General features: G+C 41.1%; 1 long non-coding RNA gene across 2 annotated transcripts in view; it reads right to left on the minus strand.

Annotated features, from left to right (window-relative positions):
• The window catches only part of LOC129471164 (uncharacterized), a 56,188-nt gene extending 46,919 nt beyond the window's left edge, over positions 1–9,269 (minus strand). For both annotated transcript variants that reach the window (XR_008653504.2, XR_008653503.2), the window contains exons 1-3: positions 9,093–9,269; positions 6,516–6,631; positions 6,261–6,361 (exon numbers count right to left, since the gene is read on the minus strand). This is a non-coding gene — a long non-coding RNA (uncharacterized lncRNA). The remainder of the gene's footprint in view (positions 1–6,260; positions 6,362–6,515; positions 6,632–9,092) is intronic.
• Between the last annotated feature and the right edge of the window lie 340 nt (positions 9,270–9,609).

Below are 9,609 nucleotides of genomic sequence, written 5' to 3' on the forward strand. Positions count from 1 at the left end.
ACCATCTCAACCTCACGTACATCCATATGTAGGTTAGTGAGGAATCAGAAGCCCTTGCTCAGGAGGAGAGCTAGATTTCAGGCAATGCAGAGAAAGAAATGCAAGTGGAGGCATTGAAGTATAGGGTAGTTTGTGGTCAGTGGACCAGGAAGTTTCAGTTGATATAGTAATGAGGTCTAAAGGAAGATGATGGCGGAAACCACAGAATCACAGAGTGGTCAGCGATGGGGAGAAATGGCTGACAAGCAGGCTTACATTTAGGCAGGGTAATATGAATTCATTGCTCTCATAGTTTTAAATAAAAGAGTGGCAAGTTTGCCCAGTTAATTAAATAATTAATCTGGCATGACATATATTCAATTAGACAATTGTTTTGCTCTTTGATTATTAACAAATACCACAGGTGTCTTCGTGGTGGTGAAAGGGGCCAGTTTCACCCAACTCTCTTGCCATTTTAACTTATCCCCTCTCCCCACACATATCCAAATGAATAAGTAAAAATTAAAATTATATCATATAGTGTTGCCATGTTGACTATTTGTTATGTGGGGGGTTGTTTGTTTGACATGGAGTTTCGATCTTGTCACCCAAGCTGGAGTGCAGTGGCACAATCTCAGCTCACTGCAGCCTCGGCCTCCTAGGTTTAAGTGATTCTCCTGCGTCAGCCTCCCAAGTAGCTGGGATTACACGCAACTGCCACCACACCTGGCTAATTTTTGTATTTTTAGTAGAGACAAGATTTCACCATGTTGGCCAGGCTGGTCTCAAACTCCTGACCTCAGGTGATCCGCCCATCTCAGCCTCCCAAAGTGCTGGGATTAAAGGCGTGAACCACTGTGCCTGGCCCATATTAACGTTTTGATCAAGTAAGAAATGTATGAGGATATATCATCCCAATAACTACATTAAATGGCCTCTTAGTCTTCTCCTTCTGGGAACAAAAGACAAATTAACTGGAATAAATCTGGCTTCAACAATAAATAAATAATTTTAGCTTTTAAGAATTTTTCAGTTTGATTCTTTGGCTGAAAATGTTTACAGTGATTAACTTTTTCCTTTTATCTTTACATTTGATACATACACAAGCCATTAATAGGTCTAAATTTTAAATAAATATAGAGAAGTTGTTTTCTGACTTTGATATTTGCATATCATCCTAAAAATAAAATATGACAAATTAGAGCAGTTTATATTTTGGGAAATCACAGTGTGTTTAATATTCAAGCCATAGGGTTTGTTTTTAAAAACTGAAAAAAATCCATACTAATTATGTGATTTCTAAATATGCCAACAGCTCAGCACGCCCTGAGCACATATTAGGCGCAGGAGTTACGTGATTCTCTGGGTCTGAGGCTTGTGCCTTTCTTTGTCTTCACTGCCACTCACTGATGTTCATGTTCATTCTGAAGTGAAATTTGGCCCAACTTTGTTTCTGTGTATGTTATCAATCTCCCATAGAACTGATAGGAGACAGTGGCTGGATATGCTGATGCTGTCAGGACACACTACTTTAAAATATGGCACCTTGGCATTTGAGAAAACAGCAGAAGCAGGAAACTCACGTTTACCTCCTCCCCTTTCCCTTGAAGCAGGTCATATTGCTGCAGGAAAGGAATGTCCTTTGATCTCTAAATACACTGGGACACAGAGGAGAATCTGAATACACAGCCCTTGCTAAGTTGTCCCATGTATTGCCATTAAATTATACACTGTTTGTCTCATCACTGTTCCGCATGACTATCCACACGTCGTCATATCTAAGTATAAAATTCCACAGGTTTTCTTTCTTTCTTTCGGTCTTCATTTCTGAAGGCTCCCATGTCAAGTAAAAGTTATGTCAAATACATTTGTATGTTTTTCTCTTGTTAATATGCCTTTTGTTATAGAGGCCTCAGCCATGAACCTAGTGAAGTGTGAAATGAAATCTTTCCTCCCCTTCAGTACTCTTGGAGGTTGTAGTCCCACAGGCAGAGACCCCAGTCTCATTTTTTCAAAGTTCTGGAGAGAGAATAACTTCTTCCAGGGTATGAAATTTTTGCAATCACTGGAGAAATGCTAGATGAAAGCATTTACTAACAAAAGTGTTCTACAGAGACCCAAGCTGAATAGGTGGACACAAACATAACATTTGTTTTCTGATTTATTCAACAGCACCGGTGAGCTGGGTGTGGGGGACAAGTATGAAATGAATGTGGAGTTGCCTGGGAGGGACTCAGAGTCTATTGATGGCGATTAATGCATAAACAAGAACTTTACAATAATAAATTATATTAATTATTGTAATTACAATAAGTAATAAATGTAACCCCTCGGTTGTGGCTGAACTGCCTGGAAGAGCAGAAGGGATAGTCCATGAACAGAAGGAAATCAGCCTTATTGTTGAAACACGATAGTTCCTTGATCTCTTCACAGGACTTGCGAAGAGTTTGGCTCCTTTACTCAGCCTGTAGCTCTCAACCCCTCATGGGATGGGGAGCACGCAGGTGAGTGGGTGCCGGGGCCAGGACGGGCACTTCTGGGCAACCGCCAGGAGTGGATCTCCATGCCGTCTAGTAGGGGTACCCGCAGCCCCCAGAGCCCGAGAGGGCATGTGTTACAGTGGGCTCTTTTAGCTCTGCCGTCTGTGGACAGCTTAAGTGTTAAACAGCTCAGTGGAGGGGCAGTGTAATCAGGTCACAGGAATGAATTGAAGGTTGTAAGTGCTGGGAATTTTACTGGGTGGTAGAAATGGCTGTCGGCGGGGTGGAGGGCTGGAAAGGGGGTGGGTGGGTGGAGCAGGAGGGTGGTCTTCCCCTGAAGTCCAGCCATCCCCCAGCTGAACTCTTACATGAAGTCCCACTGTCAGCCCATCCTTCTCTCAGTGTACAGCTGCTGCTTCTCTTGTCTCTGCTGCGCTGCCGGTGGAGTCTAGGTTTTTTTTTGAGACGGTGTCTCGCTGTCGCCCCGGCTGGAGTGCAGTGGCGCGATCTCGGCTCACTGCAGGCTCCGCCTCCCGGGTTCACGCCATTCTCCTGCCTCAGCCTCTCCAAGTAGCTGGGACTACAGGCACCGCCACCACGCCCGGCTAATTTTTTGTATTTTTAGTAGAGACGGGGTTTCACCGTGTTAGCCAGGATGGTCTCGATCTCCTGACCTCGTGATCCGCCCGCCTCGGCCTCCCAAAGTGCTGGGATTACAGGCCTGAGCCACCGCACCCAGCGAGTCTGGGGTTTTTATGCAAGCAGGACGGAGGGCGGGGCGGGCAGAAAAGCAACTTTCGAGGGGGGAAACAGGAATGTATGTTCTCACTTTGGGCTGTGGTCCCAGGCTTGAGGGTCGGAGTTCGTCAGGAACCCCGCCCTTTTCTGCCTAGTATTTCCCTTCCTTCTGTCCATGTCATTATTAATCCCTTGTGAACAAAAACAAAGTGAAGGATATAATACAAAACCCTTCTTTGCTCTTTCTAACAGGAAACATTCAGTCCCTTTAGGGTCTTTTTCAGGTGGTTATCAGGTATCTCCTTCTTTCCTAGCCTTCTTCTCCCCGTGTTCTTTTTGCCTGCCTTGCCCTGGCTTATTTCTACCTTTTCGGACCTTCCAGCAGGGTCCTGCTGGAAAGATGGGAACAAATCTTATTGGACTTCAAACAAAAAGGCTAAAGTCCCTCGGATTCTCCAGAATGGAGTAGCAACAAGATAAATCTGTCTCCATTAGTATACATTCATACTAAAATCTCCCTGCACTATCCCTGATGCATTTTTATACAAAATTGTTCTAGCACTAATTAATGGGCAGACTCTGGCAGTATGAAGAAATGTTTCAGCTCTTGGCTTGTGGAGCCCGATGTCTGGGTTTGGAAGGCTACCTTGACTGTGTAACGTCTTTCTCTTCCTCATAATATTGTTTGGGGATTAAATTAATTGATATGTGTGAAGAGCAGGGGAAAAGTGAACAGAAAATCTACAGGAAACTGAAAAGTTCCTTCTGCTGTAGTAAGGTGAGCAGCAAATCTGGAAACCCAGGGGCACCAGGCACAGAGGCTTTGCACTTATCTTCTGCTGTGGCTCGCAGATTCCCTATCAGCTGGAAGAAATTCCTACTGTTTTAGTCTCCAAAATATAGCCCCTCCCTGTAGCTAACCACAAGGAATTCACTCTAATGGGTTAATGCAGCCTTCTCCTCATGTGGAGGCAGAGAACTGATTCACTCTCTTCCTTAGCCCAGTTTTCTTCACAAAGTGGGGAGGTTCTTTTTCGATAATGGAGCTTGACTGACTCCAAGAGCCCAGGACCTAGCCCGTGACTCTCGCCTCGGCATTGTGCTAGAATTCCTCATTGCTCTTCTTGTCTCTTGGACACAAGTTTTTGGAAAATTTGCTTTCAATAGCACCATTTTTCCCACTGAGGTTTAACCAGCCAACTTCTTTTTTTTAAAAAAATTATTTATTAGACTCTTAAGTTCTAGGGTACATATGCACAACGTGCGGGTTTGTTACATATGTATACATGTGCCATGTTGGTTTGCTGCACCCATTAACTCATCATTTACATCACCTATTTCTCCTATTTCTATCCCTCCCCCATCCCCCCACCCCACCACAGGCCCTGGTGTGTGATGTTCTCCGCCCTGTGTCCAAGTGTTCTCATTGAGCAGCCAACTTCTATGTCAGTTTCATAGACCCCCCAAGGAGTAGTCCCATGTGTGTAGCTCCCCCATCTGGGGATACTTAACTGACTCATCACACTCCAGGACCATGAGAAGCTAAGGACACCATCACTGCCTGCGCAGTACCGATGGGTCCACCCAGGTAACAGAAACACTTTTCCATAGACCTAAAAAGATGAGGATGACAGGAAAGAGGAAAGGGCTTTCTTCCCTACCTCCTTTGGCCGGGTGAGTGTTTCCAAGATCAGGACCCCATCCTCACTCGCCTAGAAACTTCAAATTTTTTTAACTTTTTAAAGTTTTAGAGCCCTTACATGACTCCAGGAGGCGGAGCTTGCAGTGAGCCGAGATCGCGCCACTGCACTCCAGCCTGGGTGCCTGCGTGACACAGCGAGACTCCGTCCGCCCTTATTCAATTATTGCCTCCATAAGGTAAGGGAATATTCATTCACAATATGGCCCTTAGCTAAGCACCTTGGATCCTACAAAAGACTGCGACTAGGCACTTTAAAAAGAAAAAAAATAAAATAAAAACTTACTATCTAGGGGAATATATCACAAAGAGAGTTTTTTTCAATCGAGTAGCATTATCTGTGAGGTCACAAGGATAACATTAAAAAAGTTTTGCTTCTAAAAAAGAATAATCTTTGTAGACTTAAAAACCAAAATTTTAAAGAAATGAATCCCTAATGGCTTCTTGAACAGAACACACAGCATTAGAATATAGTTGAAAGAATTTAGTCTTACATTAGCAGGAAATGGTTTAATATTTGTCTCTCTCATTTACTAGCTGCTGGCCTTGAATTATTTGCCATCTCAAAGTTCCTGTTTCCTCTTCCATAAAATGGGTGTACTAATTTCTACTTCACATGATTTTTGACATAATAAAATGAGAAAACATATAAAGCAACTAATGGAGGATAGCAATTATCAAGATGAACAACAAAAAACAACCAATTTATCACAATGTCAAATTTAACTATATGTAATTTGCAAGAGTCAGTTTATTTCTCTGGGATATTTAAATCCAGTTCTTCTAAAGGAATCCAGTGATGTCCTAGAGAATCTTATCTAGAGAAATTAGATTATTTATTTAGTACCTATTTCCCAAATAATCACAAAAGATTATGTTATTCCTGTAGCTGCATGGCTAGTATCCACTGAAAATGTTTGCGCCATACTCTATAATAAATGCATTATTCTTTTAGTCACAGAAGACTCTATCTCCAAGAGGCTGTATGTTTTTCCAGATCATGGAAGTGTGGCAGTCAGTAATTGATATTATTAAATATGTTTACTGCTGATGCAGTGACATAGCTGAAATGTGCCTGCTTTTCTATGCTGAAAATTGATGGGATATTGGATCTGATTTCAATTCTACAGTGGATGTCAGCAAAACCTCAACATGTGAAGCGAAGAAAACAAGAACAGTTGATAAATGCCCTTTTTGAGTCAGTCTCAGAAGACAAGAGAATCAAATGTCTGTGGTAACATACGCTGCAGTTCCAGAAGGAGTCTGCACTGAAATCATGAAGAGCTGGTTTAAAGCAGCTCAGTGTTATCCACAGAATGGGGGCAAAGCATTGTGGAGCCAGAGGAATTGGCTCTAAGCCTTACCTAAGGACCGGGATTTGCTTCTGTCTTCATCTATGCCTGTGTCTGTTTTCCTAGAAGGCACCTGTTTTGTTTGTTTTGGAAAGGTGACTTTTTTCACTACACTGGATAAATAGTAAAAATGTCAGAAAAAAATATTCAGTCATGTTGACTGGAGAAACATCTTTGTAAAATGACAACCAGAAAAATAACATAAAATGGATATGTTTTCTATATTTATATGATATATCTAAGTGCATTATTTAGGCAAAGACTTACTTATAAAGGTGAATTCATAGGTGAAGCAGGTGAAGTGCAGGGCCTGTTATCTTCCCAAAGACATGTCCAGGGCGTTGTTTCATAATTTCAGGTTGCAATTCTTTATGCACATTAGACTATTTCAACAAAGAGCAAATATTTACACCCATATTTATAATATCACTAATGTTCTATGAAAATAATGTATTTTCACATGCTTCATCTTATTTAAGTTTTATAACAACCATGTGACCCATGTGAGTTGGCATTTTAATCCCTAATTTACATATTAGAACCCTAGGACTAGGGGGATGGAAATAATTTGTTCAGTGTCATGTAGTTCATAAGTATCTCAGTGACAGCACAATCTCCTCTATTCTGATTCTAAGCTGAGTGCTTTTTGGGTTTTCTGTTTGTTTATTTTAATATATCAAAGCACCTCTCCTGCTTACTTTTTATCATTTACGGACATAACTCAAAAAGAAAACCTACCAAATTTTTTCCCTCTATTATTTCATTCAATAGATGTGCTTGATAGCAAGGGCTGTATGCCTTCCTTAACTAGGATCACAGAATGTTAAATCTCGAAGACGTTAGAAATGTGGCTCAACCTCTGTATCAAGTTGGTCAAATCTTTTTCTGGCATGATCCCTCTATAAACTTGGCTGGCTTTCGCCATTGTTCCTATTCTAAGGTCACCAACTTGTCAATTTCCAACTTTCCTTATGCGCTATATTCTCTGGATCAGCTGCAAGCCTTTACAGATGAGATATTGAAAAAAACAACCAAGTAATTGAGGATGTGTAATAAAGGAACTAATTACAAAGGTGTAGGAAGGTTAAGATAAAGCAGTAAGAGATGGTTCACTATCTTGGACTCATTATCTCACCTAGACTTGGAGGGACAAGGGGAAGGAGCAGATACTGGAACCCAAAATGTATAGCAGCAGGAGAAGGCTGGAGTGAAATTGGGAAAGATAAAGTCAGGGAAACAAAACCCCCAAATTCACTCTCTTCTGAACTAACATATTCTTGCCATATCTCCGATTGTTCCAAATTGGAAGCCAGATGGTGTCTCAGCCCAAATATACTTTAAAACAGAGCCTATGGTATCATACTATCTGAGACTATAATCCAATGAAAACAAAACTGAGAGAAAGGGGGATGAAGCAAAAAGGAGAGATAAAAAAAATGTTAAGGCTTTACGTAAGCTGGCCACATCTTCGCAATAAGCAGATTGCTTAGGTTTGTGAAACGTCTCCAGAGAAGTGGTATGGAAGCTCCATTGGCTATTAAGAGCCCCATGAAGTATCGTAACTGACCGTCTGGATTGTGCTATGCATGGGTGCTGAGTGGCTTCATGGTATCACCTTTTCAGCAGCAATTGTGAAGCTACATGGTGCAAGGAGATAAATGTGAAATATGAGCCAAGGTTCTGTGTGGATGTGCCCTTGAGTGATCTCAAGGAAAGCAAATAAAGCAGAATCCTGACACACCAGCAATATCTAAGTCTACGATCTTCAGGACAATGCTAGTCCTTGCTAGGGCTGCACAAAAAACAAGCAATGCAATGATGCGGATCTGGGGACACAGAGACAGGGCCTGGACAGAGGGCCAGGGTGTCCATAAAGTGCAGCCTCACAGGGCAGAAAGGTGAGGTGGGAGCGGCAGGAAAAGAGAGAGAAGTGCGTCTGGAGGAAAAAACAGAAAGTATGCATCATGTATACAAAATGGGAAGAAGTTTCTACAACTGGCTGCTATGGACTAAATATTTGTATCCCCTAAAATTTATATGTTTAAATCCAACCCTCCAGGATGATGGTATTAGGTGGTGTGGCTTTTGGGAGGTGATTAGATGCTGAGGGAAGAACCCTCATCAATGGGATTAGTGCGCTTATAAAAAAGGTCCTAGAGACCTGCCTGACATCTTCTGCCATGTTCTCACACAGAAAAAAGCCACCATCTATGAACCAGGAGTAGGGTCCTCCCCAGACACTCAATCTGCCAGTGGCTTGATCTTCAACTTCCCAGGTTCCAGAACTATGAGAAATGAATGTTGTTTAAGCCACCCAGTCTGTGGCATTTTTGTGATCGTATCCTTAATGGACTAACACACTGGCCATGTCCTATGTTACCACTCTATGTTAAAAACTTATTCTTTTACGATTCTTCAAGCTAAAGTAACAAGATAGAATGCTCTAACAGTGAAGTCTGAAGTCTCTGCATGCAGTCTTAGAAAATTTGCGCTGTTCTGTGGAGTGGCTTCTTTTTATCCATCTCCCTGTAAAACTGTGGTGTTGCTCATGACCCATTCTTACTGTCCTCTCTCCTGATTGTCCTTACAGTTGCCTCCTGTCTGTTCTGCATGAGACCTTCATCATCTCTTGTTTGAACCATTACATATTGCCATGTATCTAGGACTCATTGCATTTTTCCCAAGCCATTCTTTACAATGATAACAGAATAATCTTCTAAATATACAAAACTGATCAAATCATTGTCCTTTTTAAAAAGTCTTCACTACCTTGTAGGGAAATAATTTTTAATTAGTATTATAAAATAGTAACTACTTGCCAGTTTTCTATGAACTTTCACTTACCTTGGTCTTTTTATAAAATAACTCCATTTGGTGTATTTATAAATGAGCACTGCAGTTTTCAATTTAATGCATTTGAGCACAATAAGAAGGAAATAAACTTTACCAAACAAACAAAATGTTGACTTAGTGGGTGTGTGTGTATTCCAAGTTATTCTTGATTGTATCTTCCCACTGACATTGTCTCTTGATGGAAAGGTTTTCACTATTTCCTGGTTACACAGACCATTTACTTATTTCTATGGTAGTCATTATGACCTACTACAGTCGTTCCTTCCAAGTATCTCTCATCCTCAGTTTTTAAGCCCAACAGAGTCAGTGAGTCTTATTCATTTAAGATTCCATAATTTGATACTAAGTGCATGCTTCTGAATGAAATGCAGAAGCATTAAGTGCAGAAACATTAAATGCAGAAACATTAAAATCTAATGTTTTAATACTAGACTTGCTTAAAAATCTATTTGCTTTTTTGTTTTACTTGTATCTATATGTATATGTGCATTAATATTTACTTTTGAAC

The sequence above is a fragment of the Symphalangus syndactylus genome, chromosome 21, assembly GCF_028878055.3.
Source record: "Symphalangus syndactylus isolate Jambi chromosome 21, NHGRI_mSymSyn1-v2.1_pri, whole genome shotgun sequence".
Lineage (NCBI taxonomy): Eukaryota > Metazoa > Chordata > Mammalia > Primates > Hylobatidae > Symphalangus > Symphalangus syndactylus.